Below are 22,603 nucleotides of genomic sequence, written 5' to 3' on the forward strand. Positions count from 1 at the left end.
TTTAGACTACATGAGCTGACACTGGGCAGTTTATATATTACTTTAAACACTTGTCCTCGTAACAGCAACTTATTCAAGTCTAATCTGAATCAACTAGTACTTTAATTCCATACATCCTATACTCAGTACCAAATGTTTTATTGAATATATCCTGTCCACTCCACCGCTTCCTCAGACAACAGAGCACTTAATTTGAACTGGTTTTACTCAAACCCCTTATCTTCTGGAGTCTGCTCTACTTGCCCTTACTCAACATCTCCAATAATTGCTGAATACAGCCTCTCAAAGTGTTAATACAAGTATCAACTATAATATAAAAATACATTTTCAGGCTTCCTTACCATTTTCTGCAGCTCTTCATAACAGGAAGCAATACACATTCTGTCTCATTTCTGTAATGATTTCCTACCGTGCAGGTAGTTATGAGCCATTCTGTGTGACAAGTAGCAGGCACAGACAAACTATTGGGACCGATGAGACTTTTACCCTGTTGGCAGCAGAAGGAGGTGCATGACGCCCATCCCTACAGCTGACTGCGACTGGGTCGTCAGCTTCTCACAGCTAACTTGTTTTCCCCCAACAAAGGAGTGCTGAAGTTCAGCGGTGCTTTCAGGCTTAAGTATGTCTGAACAAAGGAAGTTTTGGATGACAATCTTGGATGTAGGCCTTTAAAATCTTTGTACACTCTATTTCAGATATGCAAATGCTCTTTTGGATATGGCTCTTGATCAAGTTTTCATGAACATCCACATTCCTATGCTGAAAAGCGTGTGAAATCAGTCATCTACCAGACCCAAGCAGAAATTGCTTGATTTCAGTTTCCTTGTCTGCCTTTTCTATATGCCTGAAATTGTCTTTATCATCTCTGTCTATGCACTATTTATATTAAAATGTTTTTCTTATCTCCTGTAACCAATTCAGTTTGGGTCAACATTAAAACCATTCCACTCACTTCAAAGAGATCCAAAAGAATGCAAGAGAAATCTAAGGAGAAAACTACGAACATTAGGTAGCATCCAGGAATTAGTTTAAAATCAACATATTTGCTATTTTTTAGTTAAAAAGTTAAGACTATGCAGTAGTTTACATAGCACAATTAAATAAACAAACAATATTTAACCTACTAAAATGCTACAGATACCGAACTGGCAAAACTCTTGATGAACAATAAAAATGTAATTCACATGCTTATGTTAAAGTGGATGAGGAGGTTACATATGTTAGGGGGTTTTCTGCTTTTGGTTTGTGGGTTGTTTTTTTTTAAACCTGCCAGCAAAAGAACACGATCTTAGTGATATGTCAGAGATAAAGTTGAAACACCAGAATGCCCATGGCAAATTTAGGGAACAAAGACTCACTCACACAGAATAAGAATGAGAGGTTCTGTATAGCATACTATTAACTCAAGGTGTTTTTGAAAAGCACAAGTGCTGAACATCAGCAGCATATGTACAGACATATACATCTGTTTTCTTACATCTACAAGTTTTCTCCCTGGTGCAGTGGAAAAGAAGCTTTTGAGCTACTGCAATGATGGACACATTGCTGGAAACCAGATAAAGAGAATAATGTGCCAGAGTTATCCTGCGTATAACGAGGCAAAAGCCTCTGACATAAAGAGTAGGAGTCTTTCGTGAACACTGAGAAGGAAGCAGAGCTTTCCAGCTGCAGCACTGACCCATGTGTAGGCTAGACAGATGAATCAAGTAGGAAAATGGCTTTCAGGTATGATGCCCCAGTGAAATAAATCTCCTTTCCCAAGGAAATCATTAAAGAAACAGGTATGAAATCAATACGGTACTCACTACTATTGGCACTGTTTTCTTTCACTGAAAAATGAAAATATTTGGGAGGGGGTGTTGTTTGCTTTCGTGCGTGTCTTTTTTAAGATAGGTCCAGTTACTCTTGGATCTGGTGTGGCACAGACCATCGGGAAGCTCTGCGAGGACAGTACAGAGAGAGCTGGACCTCTCCGGCGCCTTGCTGCAGAGAGGGGACAAAACAATACAGTGATTACACAGAAGATGTTTCAGTGAGTAGTATCTATAGCATTAGCTACACTAATCCTCTCCCTAAGTCGGACTTGTCTCGTGATGGACAAATTATCCAGCTTAGTGAGGTATCTGGGATGGTGATAGCGTCTCAGCTGTTCCAGTACCTCAGTTTCACAGACTTTCTTTCAGCTCGTGAAAACACTCGATGCCCCCCCTCCTTTGCAGAGCACTGTGCACAGGGTGGAGGTCTCACAATCCCCACTCCCTGCCCTTGGGAAAAAACAGGATGTCCTTTCCCAGTGCTGATAAGGAAAAATTGAACCATTTCCTCAAAACGTTAGTCATTGGTACTAGCGGCAAAGGAGGTTTAAATGGGTATGATCTACAAATAAATATATTCCAGACACCTAAACTAAATGTGTGCCATATATTCTCATTCCTACCATATGGAGAAAAAAACCCCACCGCTATCCCACATCAAAAGCCAATAAGAGAAGCCAATGTAGGACTGAGATGAATGACTAAGTAGCATATCTTTATTTCCCAGTTCCTGAAGAGTATGCTATACCAGTTGTCACACTGAACTTCTCAACTGCAAAATGTTTCATAAACATTAAGATGTAAACCATTAGGAAACTACTATGGCAAACACCATTCTTATGGTACAGCAGATGCCATGCTCATAAAAGTGCTAGCATCCTGAATACTCTCTGCACAGTTATTATTTGTTCTCTTATTTCTAATTAATAAAAGCTACAAAGGATTGAAAATATTTTTGGTAATGTAGATATAAATTGAGAAATAAAAATAATTATCTTGGTAGGAAAATATGGGAAGAGCCATGAGAAATGAAGGAATGGGAAATGCCTTCTACACATAACCTATGAGTTTATCAAAGAGAAATGTAAGGTGTGACTCAACCAGTCCACAGGTATTTACAAGGGTAGTAGGATATTCATAATAGATGCTTCAGTAGCCCAGAAAACGAAGACAAAAACCACTGGAGAGAAGTTCAGGACAGCCTTATGTTAATAAAGTAAAAATGTATGTGTTTTTTAAAAGTAGAAGTAAGAAAATCTTCTAACAGCTTACCAGAGTTGTGGATTGTCCATCAACACATGTTCAAATTAAAGTAAGTTATGTTTCTAAAAGATATACTCTTTTTTGAGTGGGAATGAATTTAGAGTGCCCTATAGTCTGTACTGTATAGGTCAAACTGTATCACTGCAATAGTTCCTTCTGACCTTATGAATTATAAATGGTTTAGTGACCAAAATACTATCTTAAAAAATTAAAAATACTCTCTCTAAAAGCATAGATTTCAATACCAGAAGGGTTCAGTCAGTTCTTTATCATTCAGATGTAGATAAATTGAGTCCTTGCACTTTTCTCTCTATCTCTTTCTCGTAAAATCTAAGTCCTGTCTGTTCTACATAGATATTCCTGACATTTTCTCACAAGAGCTGTGATTTACTCCAATGTCTTCAGCCAAAAATATTTCTTCTCCCCTCTGTTCTGTGTTATGTGCTTGACTAAAATTAAGTGGAAATAAGTAGGATGGTAGTGGGAAAATAAAAACAGCAATGGAAAAAACGATATCACCAAATAAATAGAATTTTTCATTTATTTTTTAAGAATTGAAATTAACATTTTTGGTTCAAAAAATCTTGAAAATGCAAAAATCAGAAATATGTGCTATACTAAGAGAATATTTTTCATGAGGAAAAAAATTACAAAGATATTTTTAAACGGATTATTTCAGGAAAAACAGGTGAAAAGCCAAAATAAATGAAGGAATGGGAATCATACCTTCAAATGAAAGTTTTCTGAATTCAGAAGAATTCATGCAGCCCATAGTATGTGAATTCACCAAAGATGGCCTAACCTATAACAGGAGAAAAGCAATATTTTGAACCTGCTATATACACAGTATCTATTACTAGGTATTTTGGATACTTACCCTTCGTAAGTAAGTTACAAAAAAATTTGGTTTTGTTAAAAATAAAATATATTCACACTCTTCTAAGAAAATTATTTGGATTCTTTTTCTTTTCTTAAAGAGCATATCATATACTAGTGAATAACGTGATTCAAGAGAAGCTATGTCCCAAAATAACATGACATTTGAAAAAGAAAGTGTAGGTGTGTGTTTTCCAGGGGGAAAAATTATTAAAGTGTCAAGGTTTTTGTCAGGGATGGGAAGAGACTAATTCCAAAGAAACTGAAAATGTTTTATTGGTCTATTGACCCTGAAGGTAAAATTTAGTAATCTTCAAGAATGAAGAATTGTTTACTTTTTGTATAAATTCACTGCATAAAAAAATTGTAAGAATGACAAAGCATTTTGACATTTTAGAAATGAAACACTATAAATTAAATAGAAGCAATTAGCTGAAAATCAATTCAATTGTCTTCCAGGTCTAGGGCTAAGTTACAGGTCAACAATGTAGTCGTGTCAGTAGTGTTTTAAATACCCAATGAAAACAGCTTTTCCAGAAAACAGGGTAGAAGAGCATTATTTATGCCTTAATTAAAATCGGATAATGTAGGAAAAAAAATTTGGATTTGGTGCAATGACCTGAAAATTGCTCCTGTCTCCATGAAGAAGGTCTATTGTGTCCCATGAGAACGTCTGAGGATGGGGCAGCTGAGATTTCTTCTTCCCGCTCTGGTGTACCCCAATGCATGCAGGGGTCATCTAGCGGTGAGTGAATTCCTTGGGAGCTGAAACAGTGAGAATCACTGCTAGTTGCCCTCTTCCTTGTTGTCCTACACAGTCCTCACCCTGAGCACAGCCTTCACAATCTTTCTTGCTAAACGAGCCTTATAAAATATTCTCCTTTGAAAGCCACCGAAGTTTTCTTGCGGCAGACTTTCTGCAGCTGAAATTTCCGTCAGGGTCGGTTTTGCCCGCAACTTTTCACATGAGAATTATTTATCGGTTGTTTAGGAAGTATTACGGGGGCTGGTATCCTGTAAGTAAGAGATTTGTATTCTGGAAATATTTGGCATCTCTTGGTAGTAAATACGTCAAAGTGGACTGCAGAGTATCTGGGACCTTCACGTGATTAGATAGGACTTTCCCCTTCATAAAGTAGCCTTGTAAACTAAAGATAATTGGTAACCTATTGCAGTAGTTTTGGTGAAATTAATTCAAAGTACTTTCGTTTGTCTGTGAAACTTGCTATAGTTCATTTGCAGTGTTTGCAGAAATGTTTTACATTACAGAATGCTTTCTTTTTTAAGTGAAATTTATTACTTTTATTATCTGTACATTGTCAGCTTCATGCCACCCATAGCAAGGTTATTTCCACCTTTGGCAAAGTATAGTCCCACGGTCATTCTTAATGGTTAAAATTTTCACATGATAATATGTACAGCTGAATATTTAAACTTTTAAAGTAGAACTGAAGAGGAAATATAGTGAGACCTGGAAAGTGGCATGATTTGACTTGGCATGCCAATATATAAACCTACACAAACTTTTTCAGTAAAAAATAAAGGAAACAATGATCGTGGGAAGCAAAATGTGTATTTTCCCTGACCGAAGTACAAATAAAGAAATAGATAAATAGTTAGATGGATGGATGGGTAGACAGAGACTGATAAAGGGGTTCATTACTTCATTCAGAGCACTTCATTACCTCATTCTTCCTACATTAAACAATATTCACCAAGAAGTAGAACTTTCCAGGTCTCTCTTCCAGGCTTTTTCACACACTATTACTTCTCTTTAGAACTTGCCTGCTGTTGCTAGATCATCATTAACACATAGGGGACAGAGCACTATATATAAGAAGGATAGTTAGGAAGCTTGCAGGGATGGGGAGAGCGACATTTGTTGAACAAGAAGATGAAAATCTGTCCTGCAAAAATCTCAGCTGGAAAAATGACACTTGCTCAGGTTCCTGGTATCCTAAATTAGCAAAGGCCTTTAGAAGCCTGTGGAATTAGGAACCTGTGGACATACTGACCTGAAAAGACCTCTTTCTTCTACGACAAGTGTCCTATCACCATCTCAGGAAAAGTAACCGCCCACACTCCCCCCATGCTCCATTCCAGTATATGGAGTGGAATAAATATATAGGTTGGGATAGGCTTAAATTAAGAACAGCTGAAAAATGCAGGCCAAGATGACAGGATTTTCTCCATCTGCTTTTTGACATTTTCAAGATCTTAGTCATGAATTCCTGATCCTCTACTATCACGACAAAGTTCAACTTTGACTCATACTTAGGATTTTATCACCACAAAAGGGCTACAGACTGGGAGGGCTGGACTGGGTATTTATCATTGGCCGACTAACCGCATCTCAAAAACTGCTAATTTCAATCAAGGAAGTACCATGCGACAGGGGTCCCAGCCAGAGGCCCTCTTCTTTACACATACCATCTTTGTGGGAACTTCCCAGCCCAAGTCAGCACTCCTCTAGTCTGGATGGTTTGAAATGGCAAACTTGGGCACCAAATTCACTTCTTGCAGAAGACATGGATGATAAAGTAGCCACCAGGAATTGTGATGATTAATCACAAGCTGATTCTTGTTTCCTTTAATATCAGCCATTTTACTGAGCAATATTGTGCAAGCTAAACAGTGCTAAAATGCACAGATAAGGTCAGTTTAGGAAACAGAACACACGAAGCACAAGCAGATCAATAGGAAACATGGCAATTGGGCTTGCTGCATGGCAATGCAAGTTGCAGTACACAATGTAGATGTTTGCTGCATTAATGGCAACTCAAATCAAGGCTCCAGAAGTTCCAGGTGTTTTAACAAAAGCCAAGCTGCATTAGGTTAACATATTTCAGATTTACAAAGACAGAAGAGGACAGCAAAGGGAAAAGAACATACTGTGTCCCTGCTTTTGTTGTAAATCATTAAGTATGGATTTTTTTGCCTAGAATTTCACAGATATTAACCAGAAAAGCATCTTTCCAACATTACCTGGGTAATCCATTTCTACAGTAATCCACTGTACCTTATTGAAATGCCTAAAGATACTGAAAGTTATTTGCTTAGATGCTAGAAAAATAGTTGTGCCAATAAACACTGGCTTTCATCTTAGACTAATGAACATACACTAATATCAGTGTAACTTGTAATCTACAGCTTGCTGAAGCTGAACCTAAGTTTCTAGCAACTGAGTTAGTTAAGTGTAATGTTCCACTCTGTCATCTTTGGCGGCAATTTTTTGCAGTTCAGTATAAAAATTCACTGATAAGTATCTTTAGTTAAACTTCATAGGTAATTTTATATATATATATATATATATATATATAAAAAATATTATCTAGCTGTGATCTGTAACCCAATTCCTGGCTCCCACTGAAGCTAGCTTTCTTGTGGAACAACTGGTTTTCGACCATTCAAGCCAAAAGTGAAAAGGGCAGCAAAGGAAACACATACTTACAGCCCTTAAAAAGACAGCAACAGTACCGTAGTTGAAGTCTCTTATAAATCTGCACATGCTTAGAAATGGCGGGTTTTTTTCTTTTTTTTTTCTTTCTTTTTTTTTTTTCAAGATGAAGCCCAGCAAGCATGCACTGGCTAGACAAGATACCACCGAAGAAAGCAAGCTAGGATATGCTCCTTCGATGCTATTGTACAGTTCTCAAAATTGGACTCCAAAAACGTTTTAGCTCGCAAATTTTCAGGGTTAATCAATATTTACTGTAACCAGTACACAATCAGAGGTAATCTCTTTAAGGTAAAGGTGAGAATGTACTTTCACAAGATCTCTTGGGGCTTCACTCAGATTCTGAATAAGATGAGGAATAAACCTGAACTTTCTGAATCTCTACAAGGAGAAAGAAATCTTGCTTTTTAGAAATCTTGCTTTTTAGAACCTCTGTTTTCAGTCTGAGTGGAAAAGAAGTGAGAGAGGCTGACAAAGAGAGCTTTTTCACCAAGAAATATATGGTAGCAGTCTTCAAAAAAGGTGAAAAGTACCTGTGATGTTAATGGAGTGAGTTCTTGGTACTTACTAAGAGAATAAGAGGAAAACAAACTGTAAAGAAAAAAAAAAAGAGGTAAGGAGTTGAAGAAAACTTCTGGATTGTCAGGATAGTTACCAACTGAAATAATATGTCGAGGAAGTTAGGAAACCTCTATTACTGCAGGCATTTAAAAAGAATTAAACAAACATCTGTCAAGACTGACATAGGTATTGTTGATCTTACCTTGAGGCAGGGATGCATTAGGTGACCTCTCCAGTCTCTTTTGCCCTATCTTCTGTGATTGCTGATTCATGTCTTTCTTTTCCACCTCCCTTGATGTCTTTACTTATGCTACCAGACGGGAATGTTCACTAATCAATTCTATCCCTACAGTTAATGCTTTTTCTTTATACAGACAGTTGGCTTGAGGAATCAGTTTCAGCCACAGTCAAAACAAATTCTTAATAAAAACACTCAACATATGTGAATCACTCCTCACTCACTACTACAAAGTTGGGGTGTAGCATAGTCTGAAGCCACAAAGACGACTTTGGAATAAAAAAATCCAACCCGTAACATAACGTATAGCACCATTTATGAAACCACTTCTGTCTTTCAAGACATCTTTACATCATTTTCAAAAGAAACAGGTATAGCTGCTCTCAATCTAAAGAGATCAAACTTCTTATACTCATTATTGTGTCATCAAAAATGAAAGAATATCACAGTTAACAGAGTTTTAGTTACTTACACAGGTATATTTTATAGCCCTAAGGTTTTACAGCAGATATTTTTTTCAGGTGCTTTCTGCTCTTTGCATTTTCTAACTTTCCTGTCTTCAAAGTCACTAAACAGTTCTTAGTAATGTTTATACTGTACCAGGGGCATACCGGTGCCATCTACAATATTTTGCAGTGTTTTCTTCAAGGTTTGAATAACAAACTTTCTTACAGGTGGATAAAACATTCTTTACTAGACATTCATGAAACTAAAAATACGTTTATTATATTATGGAGAAAGGCCTTAGAAAGTTCAATTTTCATTTGGAAAAGCCAAGAGACCTGAAAAAATATTTTTATAGATCATATAACATTAATTTAAATTAAGTCATTTGCCCAAGAAAGAATATACCTACCTAAACAAGGTTCAGGAGTTCTTACATAAATATGAAGGATTAGTTCCTTTTTTGCTTGCATTTTTACTTATTTTCTCTCTTTTTGGAAAGCCCTTCTATTTCCCTGCTGGGCTCAGACAACACATGAAGGATTTGTTTCCTTTACCATCTGATGTCTACACAGAGGGAGGAACAGAAATGCTATCAGTATTTGCTTTTATCTTGCTGCCCTTTTTGTTCTAGACACATTTTTGCCAAGCTAATAACTCAACAATAGTAACTGGTAACTCAATAATAATTACATTTGATAGCGTATTATATAGTAGGTTTTCATTTGTCAATCTTAAAACACTTCTCCAAGGAAGCTAAGTATTGCACCGTGTGATCATACCAAGATACAGGCTCATGATGTAACTTGCTCAAGGGCAGACAGCAGGCCAGTGTCACAAATGGGAATATATCTGACATTTCCTTGATCTTTCCTGCAGCGTGCCATTCCCAGGCCTTTTTGCTTTATCATACAAGCATCCACGTTGTACAACTTGGATATATTATTCCTATTTACACATTTATTTATTTTTTCAGGATAAAAATGCCCAGCCAATATCAATTATTAACAATATATGATATTAGTAATGTATTAGCAATTATATTAGCAATGTATGATTCTGGATTAACTTTCTACAATGACAGAAAATGAAAACCAGAGTAGGTCACAAAGATCACTTTTAATATAGACAAATTCTAGCTATGCTTGTGCGTAACAAAAGTATCCGTATTACATACGTCCTTACTAGAGGCTATTTAAATGCAAAATACCTACCTTCTATCAGGTTGCTACACTATTACTCACTAGGTAGGAACCCAATGTAAAGGACTCGTGGGTATTTTGCTTCCTATACTTTACACCAAATTAACTGCCTATTTGCCTGAGTAATAATAGGCTGCTATAACAGTAATAATGCATTCACATATCAAACTGGTTTGAAAGACATGCACATACACACCATTTCATAATACTGTACTCAAAAAATGCATACCATTGTAAAAAAATTTTGAAAGTAATTATATATCCCCATACGACAAGTTTTGTACTGACATATAGTAAAGATGTGCCAAATTCAGGAGATTATATCTGGACAGCATTTAAATCAAAGCAAAAGGACTCCTATTAACTTTCATGGGACACAGAATTTACTCAAATCTTTAAATTAGCTCAAAAGAATTAATTGACTGCCTTCTATTTATACCCAATTTTACTTTACTCTGTAAACTTTAAGAAAAAATATCTGATTTCGTAAAAATATTCCAGCAATTTGATCATTCATAATATTAGCATACTTTTAAAATGCAAAATCAGAGTTAAACGTTTTAAAACCCAGCTCTTTAGTGCTTCTCTTCAAATAAAATCACTGGTTTAGTTGCTGAACTAGAGTTTAGAATCAAATTTTGTAAAATATGGCACAAAGGAAAAAATAGCTAGTTAATGAACAGCTCCATATAATTTTCTGTAAAATATTAGCATTTCAGGAAGCATCCAAACGTGTGCTCCCTTTGTAGAGCAGATATGTTGCAGAGATATTCACTTCTACTTAAGTAATCTAATATTCAAACTACAACACAAGACAGTGTTTAATGTTCCAGAGCTTCAAATGATGGAAGAGAGGGGTCTTGAACTAGATGTGCTGACTGGAAAATAGCATCAAATGAGTTGTGAGAAATCCAGTGCAGACTATTTCAACTGCATTGTGAAGGACTTCCTTTAAAAATTAGCTCCAAATACAAGCAAAATTACAGAGAGGAAAAAAACATCTAAACTTGAATGCTGATTCTGTAACTCAATGTACATTTTAAATGTGAGAATTGAATAGTTACTTTCTGCAAAGGATTTATGTAATGGATTGAAAGTCTGAGATTGCCAGCAGGATAGATCACACAGGTGGAGGGATTGAGTCTCGGTGCCCACCCTGGCATGGCAGATCCTCAGTTGATATGTCGTACTGGGATGTCACAGGATCTAATGGGTTGTGCTAGACAACATCATGGCCATGCAGCTCCAGCACACACATTTCCTCACTATTCATAGAGTTCCTGATGCAATTGTTGTAAAACATTTTTTTTTAATGGAAGTATTTTGATTTTGCCTCTGACACACACACACGGTCTATCAGTTACCATCAGTTTATGTGATTTGCTTTATATTTAGCTACATGGGCCAAATTCTGTCTCATCGCAACTGTGTCAATTAGATCATATTTTTGGAAACGACATTTATTAACATCAAGCATACTAGTATAGCCATAGAAGTACCTCTGAAATCAGCACTGAACTGAATAGCTTGTGCGAAGAGGAAATTAAAGTGAAAGCTTTAGATCCAAGTTTGGGTCAGAAGTTCGTAGCTGCCTCATTCTGGCAAATCAGCAGCATCCTTCAAGAATGAAAGGGATCACTTGACTACAAGTCATAAACATGAACTGTCCCATTGGACTTCTGTGCTAGATTACTGAAATGCTGTTAGGGACTCAGAGAAAGGATGGGGTTTGGAAAGGAAAGAAGACAGTAGACTAGGAAGCAAGATCCCTGTGGAAAAGTGTATTTTATATTATAGTAGGGGGCTTTACTATATCTTTGGGGGCCTTCCCTTGTTATCAAACTGCTGGGTGGTCAAGGACATTCAGTCTAGCAGGAATTTAGTCTAACCTGTAACTAATTAGAGAGCAAGGAATCAGAGGTATTCCAGAAGTTACTGCATGTGGGTTCATGTAAACATAGACATAACCTAGAGAAGGACAATGTCCCACCGAAGTGTGCCTGTACTTTGCTCATAGACCTCCCTTCCCAGGCACAACACTTATGGTAAGAGCTGTGCACTGGGTATGCCACTGCTTACTGCTCCATAGTCTAAACCAATACATCCACTGAAGAAAAATCATACACATGGGATGTGTGTGTGTATAAACACACACTTGATGTTTTTCTCAATTCTCATCACATGTTTCATTCAATAGACTTATTAATCAACCATAAGAAATGAGTTAAGATGTTGAAACAGTCATGGCCTTTGTTCTGTGTCAGTTTTGTTGGCTTAGCTGACATATAGCTACAAGGCATGACGGATCAAAGTAATTAAAGTTCCAATCATTTACCTTTCTATGTTCAGTGTCAAGACAGCTAGCCTTCACCCTGTGTTCAGAGCATTTTCATATTTTTTTTAACTTGCTATAGCTGTGCCATTTGCCTTGCTGTACTTAAGAATTTGACAGCATTTCCATTATAAAGTTTGTATACGAAGGCTTGAGATTCCCTCTGGATTCCAACTTCGCACATAAAAATCGCAGACCACAGGCAATCCAAAACCAAGCAGCTAGGGTTTGGGGTTTTTTTTTTTTCTTTTTTTTCTTTGTTCATTTACTTTAAGGTAATTTAGTCTGGGTTTGTCCATCAGAGAACAAAAAGTTGCTAGTTCTGTTTCACTTAGTTTCAAGGTACATTTTTTTGTGTTCCGTGCAACTTAAATGAAACTTATTTTGTTCCTGTCATGAAATATGATAGGCAATTAGTCCTAGTCTTTCATCTTCCATCATATAGATTATTTATAATTGAGAGTATGAAAACATTTGGTCTAATCAAAAACTTTGGGGTATGTAGCAGGGAGCGATTTCTGGATATTTCAAGAACAGGAGGTTGGTTTGTCTTTGAATCCAAGCATGAATTCCAACAGTAAGTGCTACTTTTCCCATATTAGAGAAAAAAATGCATTGTTTTTAAGGCAAACATAATTTGAATCTTGGGAACAGTATTCACTAACTAAATACAAACAAGCACATGTTTAAAAAAGAAAAGAAAAAGGGAAAACAAAATCAGGAATGAAATAACTCACAACCAGTGAAAGTGACTGTCGCTTGGAGCCTTGCCCTCTCTGTACCTTCTCTTTCTCCACAGCTGGCCTGTTGCCTACTCTGTCTGACTGGATCCACCAGGCTGTGGAGCAGGAAGTCATCTTCTACTTCTCATCATGGTTTGCATAGGACCTTGTATAAGACTGGCACTAGGCATTGGGCAAATTTTAGTTAAGGACCCTTTGCACATTATCAGATACTGCTGTTTTATAATCTTCCATGTCCCCAAGTCTTATCTACTGCACACAACTCAACTCTAATACAGTGAAAACGGAATCTGCCAGGGTTTTCTATGAAGGTATAATATTGGATAGCTTCATAAGCTTTGCTTTCACAAAGGTCATATAAAATCTAGTAGTTTTATTACACATTAGAGATTGAGAATGAAGGTGTAGAGTGCCCATTATTTGGCACAGCAATCTGAGATGTTTTGGGAAATAACCCACTCCACCTATATGCATTAGCAGACCTTCACCCAACCAGTTTTACCAGCACATAGCCTGCATGACTCCATAACGTGCAAAGATTCTTCCAGTCACATATCAGGCCTTCAGAAATGCAGTCTGGAGATTAGGTGGCTTCAAGAATGTTAGTGCAATTGCTCCCAAATATTCTGTCCCTACTAAGATGATTTGAAGAAACAGTGGCAAGGGGAGATAGAGGAGACATAAGCTGTCTCCTTGCACATTATACAGTGAATAATAAGAACTGAGCAGTGTTTGTAAAACTCATTCATGAACGAAAAAGAAGGCTAATTAAAAATGAATTTCATTTATAATAAATACCTCCACCAGCATTTTTATAAATAAAACAGGCAGCAGTTATTATTCTACTATGTATTTACAAGAAACGGGCAATTCTAAAAACAATAGAAGGACATCCCATTCCTCAGAAGTTTATGATTGACAAATCATAATACACCACCTACATTGTCAGAGTCTTTACAGGCCCATCTTACTTCAAACTCAGTCAACATATGTTCTACTATTTACCTTGATAAGAGTAGAATCAAGTCCAAATTTCTGTAATTCCTCCCATAGGCATCTCACTTTTCTCCCTTCAATGACTTTTTAAAGTTCCCAGAGCATGAAACATCACTTTGATGCTGCATCACATCCAGTTAGGAAGCTCTGGCATGTAGTGTTATGTTTAAACCAACATGCAAATGTAATCAGGAATGACACATCGTCCCAATAATGCAGTCACTCAGCTTTGAGGAACTCGAACAGACAGATTATAAAACAGAGATTCTCACAGCCACAGGTTTGTGCTTTTGGAAACAAATCTCTAAGTCAAAGTTAAAGAAAGTTTGAGCAAGATCTTAAAGAAAGATGCTCCAAGCCTGTCAGTGCTTAACAGGCATTTGGACAATGATCTTAATAATATGCTTTAACTTTTGGTCAGCCCTCAAGTGGTCAGGCAGTTGGACCAAATGATTGTTGTAGGTCCCTTCCAACTGAAATATTCTATTCCATTCTTTTCCATTCTTTTCCATTCTAAAGTTTCAGTCTTTAAAACATTCACTCAGGGACTTAGAGTTGGCTGTTCAGATCTGATGTAGAAGGCTCACAACCTGCATGAGCATTTGAGCTGCCGTAAAAGCTGAACATGCAGCTCCTAGGTTTTTCCTTCCTCATCTCTACAACACTGGCAGGCTCAGCCAAACATTCCCAAGCTATTGAACCCAAAAATAGGAGGGGGGGGAAAGTGAGATTTTTCTCACCTCTTTTTCAGCTAATTCTTGTTAATATTTATGGAGAAGACCAGATTGTGCTAACATCCTTTTGGAATTAGCCCCTGTCATGTCCCACCAGTGGCCAGGAAGATTATGAGTCCTGTCAGGGTGGGAAGACCTTCTACCCCATCGCTGCTCAGTATGACTCACTCAAAAAAGGACTCTACGTGCGTTGTTAAAGCAAATCTCACTTGCTGATGATTGCCCCCATCCTCTGTATCTGGGCTAAGGACACCCGGTCCCGCAGAAGGTTTAACTGCCTGGTCTTTCAGGTCTTAAACAGCACATACACACTTGTGTGGGCCTTCTGTGCAAGTGTGACCCTCGGTGCTTTACTAGCAATATTGATTTTGGCTTTACAATACTCCTGTTATCCCTATTACAAAGATGAGGAAAAGGGCACAGCTAAATGACTTATCAAGGCTGACAAAAAAAGAGAGTGTCAGAGCTGAGAATAGAAACCAGATCACCTGAGGTTTCGTTTCTGGAAACGTTTCCCCTTTCCTCTTCCTTTGAATCATTGTTTAGTACTGGGGCAGGTCATTTGAAATCTGGGCAATATTCAGATATGCTTGCTTTCCCAGAAGGAAATAAAGCTTTACAGGCTCACTTTACAGAGGCAGCCGGTCCGCTCGGACTGCCGAGGTTTTGCAGCTCTCACAGGACGTTGCAAAATCCAGCAATCAGACCTGTGCAGCCGGAACACTTTCAGAGGAGATGGCAATGCACAGAAACGGCATATTATCTAAAAACAGGCTCACACAATATGTTTCTATGGACATCAGAAACTAATCTTTGAAATGGTCCCTGATGAGAGCCGGATTGGCCTGAGCTGCCTTCTGAAAATGTTCCAATTCCTCCTTTGCATCCGGTGTGTGTTTATTGGAGAAAGAATAAGTTCTCGTTTAAATTCTGCACATGTATTTGCACTGTGACCTTTTTAGCTGTTACCTCATGGCTATATCTGAAATTGGTAATAAAATGCAACTCATGGTAAAGAACTGCTAGGTGATTTTATGCAACTATAATTTTACACTCACAAAAGGCAGAATATGTAATTCCTTAAGCCACACACGGGAACTTCGTGATACTGGGCTGGATTTTTGTTTTCAAAGCCAACACTGTGTGAATAAAGCCAACTCTATACAATGATAGAAATAATGAGTTAAACAGATATGCGTTTTAGCTGATCTTGATGCAGAGTGAGAAACCAATGTGAAGTCCCACTGAAGATAGGGTGCTACACAAATATAGGCACAAACAGCTCCCGCAGCAGATGATTGTGCATCTTAGTGTTTTATATGTTTACCTATAACTACTACATAAGTGTTTCTGAAGAGTCTCCTAAGCTCACCACATTTTAAACGATTTCCAAGACATCCTATTGATGTGTGAAAAAATACAATGGTCCAGTGTAATTAATGACTGACAGTGAGAGGGTACCCTGGAAAATCTAATTATGTGCAACCTTCTCCTTTTCTTGTATTAATTTATTGCATTCCAGAATTGTTCTGATTTTAAGACTACAGTAAGGAGCCTTTGTGTTAGGTAGTGGTCAAAGGCAGAGGAAGTAATAATATGAAAACCAAATATTCAATATCACTCATTTCCCCTGTAAAGTCCACACGGGCAGGCTCCTGCCGCACACAGAAGAGCACTGAGCTCAGTGGCGCCCTGCCCAGCCGCAGGTTCAACTTCACTGACCCAACAGTACAAACAAATAGGGAAAAACTATTTCGATGCAGAGACACTATACACGTTTTCTATACAGTAAACATACTCCAAGTTGTCCTAGTAGCTTGTTTACTGAAATAAATAATTAGAAACTATGCCTGTTTTTGTGGCCCTCTCTGCAAAGTGCAATTTATTTACATCAAGCAACTTTAGAGTATACTTACAATGAACAGATTTCAGAAATTTTTGGCTAGCTAGGAAGACTCTGATTGATCCTTTGAGCAGGATACCGAGTCGTCAGGTTTTCCAGTATGTTACAGCAGAGATCTGCAGCAAGCGGACATGCAGCTTCCCTGGCTGAGCTGCAGGTGAGCTCCGAAGGAAGGTCAGATCTGGAGGACAGAGCTGGGGCCACCAGGCACCTTCCTCCCCCCAGAGCTGGAGGTCCCTCCCAGCAGGGTCTTTCAGTTGTACTTTCTCTTAACAGAGACTTCCAAGCAGAGAGCTGGAGAGGTACAGTTTTTGTTTTTCCTGGAGGAAGACCATTTGGAGGGATAAACTAAAATTTTCTGGTAGAAGATATAAAATATGCATTTTCATTGAAAAGTAATTTATATATTGCCTCCTAAATATAACCCTAATGAGCTAACTCTACTGTAGTTCACAAATTAGCATGAACAAAGTCTAAATTAGAAGTTTGTCTCACTCTGCGTTTCCAAATACTTCTTGTTCAGGTTCAGAGCTCTTTAAATCATAGACAACTGTATCCATGTTTCAAAACAGAGACCACACACGTAGATGATCTCAACTTTCAATTAAAACAACAGCCAGTTTGTGCAAATGAGTCCATCTAGAAACATTTTTCCCTCTATAGAAAGTATAATGACTTCCATCCTCTGCCTATGCTTATTCCGAGTCTTAGATATTTCCTACAAGATCTGAACAATCAGATCCAAATTCCTTGTGTATACAGAAAGGCAGAGCACAATGGAAAAGCTATTCAAAATCAGATTCTGAAACACATACTGTGTTTTCAAATCAAGCTATGGGTATATTTCTAACCACTAAAGAGTGCCAACAAGTATTTAAAGCCTAAAAGATTTAGCAGAAAGGTAGAGGTACAGCAAGGTAGCAAGATATTTGCCATTTGGAGCTACCCACAGGTGCTTATAGATTATCCACTTGCTGTGCACCTGCAGGGAAGGAAAGAGTCATCTGTGCTTCTGGACTGACAGTAATATTGCAACCAGCAGGTACATGCAGGTTATGTGGTGAGATTTAAACTAGAGGCATACTTTGTAACTACATCAACGTCTTGCTTTTCTACTACAGGTTTATTTATTTCAGCTGCCAACAGTCTCCCTGTCCAGACTTGTAGGGGCACAATACATTAGGAAAACACTTCAGAGTTCAAATTTAAGTTTCAGTTCAGCAACTAACACCAATATAGCAAAACTCTTAAGCATTTCTAGCACCGTCACTGATCCAAGAAGTACCATAACTAGTAACCCTGAGGCAACAAAACACACCGTATCTGGATAATTCTGAGCTTACAGGCAGTTCCCCGTGAATCAGTGCAGATACTGTAGCAACAGAGATGCCTGAATTTTTTTGTTGGATTATACCTATACCAAACCAACCGTGGAAGAACCCCCAACACTACTTATACTGGCATGAACTTTCTAAGCGTAATTGTTTCACGCAACGTTTCTATTTACGCTGATCTCCATAAGTGTATCAGATCATTATTACACTTACTTCCTCTAGAACCTCTTTTCATAGGTGACAAGAACCAAAAAGGATCTGCTGGTTGATCAAAGCCATTACGCTATCATATCCAGTTTATAATTGCTTTCCTTAACCGGTACTGGTTTACCTTATAGCCATGTTTTTGCTTTTATAGGCAGATTGTTCTGGAACCTCACCTTTCTGATGGTTAAAAGCTTTCCACTTCACCCAGAGTTTGTTTGTGGTCTGTTTAAATCTACTCGGTATTTTTTGTGCCCACACCGCCTTTTAGCTCAAACATATCTCCATGAATACATCAAGAAATAAAATCAGTGTCGGTGAACTATCACTTAACGCGCATAAGAATAAATCTTAGTTGTAGGTGTCCTGGGATTTCACTTCGTGCTTCATCCCTGTGCTCACCTCAGCCTTTGAATGCTATTTCATGGATAATTTAAACCTAAGATCATTGCACCTCTAGAAGGAACAAAAACCCTGTTCACAAGCATGTCCTCCATCCACCTCTGTGATGTCAGATCCCGCAACAGTGTGCCTTCAGGTGGGCTGGATCGATTTACCTGTCTCATTGAAAACCAACACTGCAAATAAAATGATAATAAAAACTATGATTCTTAGTTTTAGGAGCTGATCCAGATGGGGAGAACCCTTCTGGCAGCAACCCACATAGAGCAGGTAGTGAAACCTTAAAAGTTAATCCCTTAATATGTCTGCAAGCCCCAAAGAACACCCCAAGAAAATGCTGCTTTGCCTGGTTCAGATGGAGGCCAGCTCTTCATTTAGCACCCTGTTCACTGAAATAATGCAAATCTTCCATTAATATTAAAGGTGCTATAGCACTACAGGAGTTTTGAAGGGTAGGTCATAAGCCATAAGCAAACATCTTCAACAAATTTTGATGACGTGATGCCTTCTTAAAGCAGGTTGCACACAGGTAACACTGTAGAGCAGCCTGGCAGAAGAAAATTTCATCTGTGCTCTGGCTTGTATTGCCAGGAGTGTTTACTTAAGGCACAAGTGATTCCTCAGTCATCTAAATAGAATATTTTTTAATATTTTAGATTTTTACATTTGTACAGTTGTGTTTGAGCACCTTTAACACAAATTGCTGGTCTCACTCTAACCCTGTGCAGACCTTTATCCATTTAAACAAACTAATTCACATTTTGGCATTACAGAATATAAGCTTGTATTTTTTCCTCAAGAGGCCCAGAAGCAGAGCAGCAAGGGCGGGTTAGGTGAATTGAAGTTGATGATATTCAACGGTTTTTCATGCAAATGGTAATTTACCTATCTTTAACTAAGTCCATCATTTGCTCATTTTTCCAGACTAAGATAATCTAATTCACCTCAAACTTGCCAATAGAAAACAGTTCTAAAAAAATTTAAATATCCACCAGTCTTACGGGAAATTTACTGAGCCTCTGAAAATGTTTCCTAAAACATCTCCAATTTCCTTCCTCTATATCAGCAAAATCTGATTGAAAAAATGTTTTCTTGACCCAATAACTAGTCAATTTTCAAAAACTTCTAAAACTGTGCATGTGTCCTTGAGGCTTATCTTTATCTTTTAGCATATTTTCTTAGAAATTAATTCCTGAGATGACAATTTCGTAGATGCATTCATCAGGATGCAAATAATATTTTTAATATTTCTTTAAAAATAGCTTAATTTCTGAAGGCATCTGTAGAGCTCTTTTCTATCAGTCTTCATTCTACTTCTTGTTATTGCTGTTGTTTTGCCCTTTAAAAGCAAAACCACTATAGTATAGTGAAATTATGACACTAACTCAATTTTTTTACATCTATTATAAACATTCAATTTTTTTAAAGTGTTCGTGAGTTTTTTTCCCCCAGAGGTGATTCATTCCTCCATCTTTATCAAATTATTCAATAGACTGTCAATACATTTTTGCAGGATCAAGTCCAGCCTAAAGACTGGATTTTTGCAGACAATTTCACTGAGAAAATGCAAAAGGAAGCATAAATGTGCTTCAAATCTCACCACAGTGTCTCAGCTTATTGGGAAGAATCTTGTCCACAGTGTGATATTAGCACAGCCCTTTCTTCACCGTTAGGCTCTAAAAAAAGTTGAATTCCAGACTAATAGTAATCTGTAAAATAATCACAGAAGGTCATAATCTGGCTCCTGCTAGGCATCCTGGTCTTCTGCTGGTGTCACGAAGATCCAAACATACACATCAGTAGGCTGATGATGGCATACACCTAAAACACAGTTCTCCTCCCAAAAGGGACTAGAGAACGGCCAGTTTTTCAGCAGATCTGTCCCACATGTATATTTACGATTACATTACCTGTGTTTGTATAAATGCAAGTGTTTACTATTGATTAACAGTATACAGCAAACACAGCCATAAAATACTCCTTGCCCTTCCAATGCACCAGGAGCAGGCTTGTCAACAAAAGGCCAATTAGGTCGTAAGTTTTTAACAACCTACAGTCAAAATACTAATATCTGCTAAAAATAAATGGTATAATATGGCCCTAAATTTAAAATGAGACACAACTTCTGTTCATAATTTACAACAACACATACAATTTGACACACCTACGTCAACTCAAAAATGTAACGTTTTTTGTTTAAAAACCATGTTTTTCTGAAGTCTTTTTAAGCATGAAGAAGTGCAAACCATTTTGATATCAAAAGGGAAGATTTTCTTTTTCCATTTTGAATGACAACTCATTCAAAATATTATTCAAATGTATGTGGAAAAAGCTTCCCAAAAAACTATCCCATCATAAATGAGAATATTCATTTTGAGCGGAATGACATTTTTCATTTGCCCTGAAATTACTATTTACCTTTTATAACTCCAAAATATTCTTTTTAAGTAGTAATGAAGAGCACATTATAAAAGTCTCTTTTTAATTGTCAGAAAACAAACAAAAAATTTCTACAGATTTATCTGTGTTCTAGTTGCAGGATTAAATGCTCCTTTCACAAATGTCTGTACTGAATTATAAAGGAGTAAGAGCAACTGAAGACAGAAAAGGGAGGAAAATGAAGTTACATATAAGCTGGCTTAGTTTCATTCCAAAAATTTTTTATTATTTCATTATTAGAGATGCTAAATGCTATATAGGTTAGACAGTCTGGAGTGTCACTATTGCAGATGCTGTACAAAGCCAAGCAGGGACACAGAGTCTCCAGAAGCCACCAGTGAAATCTTTTCCTCCTACAAAGTCTGCACAGAGCGGATGCCAGGGAATAATAGACCAAAGACAGTGGCAACAAACAAAAGTAAGTTACTCAGCCTGATTTCTACTACCAAAAAAGTCAACGGGAACTTTGTAAACAAAAAGTTAAAAAAAAAAAAAAAAAGTCAACTTTTTTCCCTGAAAGAAAACACACTTTGCAGGAAAACACTTTGTTTTGCAGCAAATATGGATGTTGATACTGTGCTCTTACCCCACGGTTGCTTTTCAGTGTTTGGCATTCAGAGCTTTCCTGCAGCCCCAGCAGCACCAAGCTGAGATTGAGGACATGAACCCTCAAACCCTCCCCAAGAAGAATACCCATTGCAGCAATAAGACCCGACTGAGTCAGATACTAGTTATTTTTTTCTCCCCATATCACTTTGTGGTATCTTTTTACACTTTTATGTTTTAATGTGTTTATTAGTAAATAAGTAAAATGAACAAAAATATTAAAGACTGTTTTTACTAGCAAGTCTTGCTCTGAAATACCAGCATGAAGTGGGGCTAGGTGGAAGTGGGCATCAAAATGAAACATTTGAAGTATTTTCCCTAAAAATCACTAAAATGAGAGTGAGAGCAAGAAAAAAAGTTTGGTCCTGATATCCTTTGAAGTGTTTAATCTCAAAAATCCTAAATTTATGCAACAACTGTCTCTCTGCCTCAAAGTAAATGGATCCACATTATCAAACAGAAGATCTTCATGTTTTGACACAAAGGTATTACGACTTTCTGCTCTCAAATCATTATGTTTAGAGGTTTGAGATCTTTGTGTTTATGCATGCATTTTGTTTCCTAAAGAAGCCAAAAGCTAACCGCTTTATTGCCACACCAAATAGATAAAAAATATTGGTGTCTGATTGTCACAAAATCATACAGTAGATTTATATTTTGCATGTCTTCTCTTTAAAAAAAAAAAAAAAATAAAAAAAATTCATTTTGTTATTTACTTTACTGCAAATACAAAACCTGAAACTTTTTTTCTCCCACAAGGTATCTGACTTTACACTCAAGAAGCAAACATACAAACACTATTACAAGGATCTGAAGCAGCTTGGAACATTACACCCCTGAACAAAAAGAAATTAGGCAGGAAAATAAGCTGTTTCTATAAGTGAAGAGGAAAAAAAAAACCCAAACCACCAAACAAAAACAACCCACCAAAACAACAATGACAAAAAAACACAAGAGGAAACAATCGCAGGCTTTTTTTTTTAAAAAAGTTGAACTATTTAATTAGTCGGTTCAATTAATGAATTGGTTGGGTGTACAACACCAACTGCTGAAGC

Source organism: Platalea leucorodia (genome assembly GCF_965183815.1).
Source record: "Platalea leucorodia genome assembly, chromosome: 5".
Classification (NCBI taxonomy): domain Eukaryota; kingdom Metazoa; phylum Chordata; class Aves; order Pelecaniformes; family Threskiornithidae; genus Platalea; species Platalea leucorodia.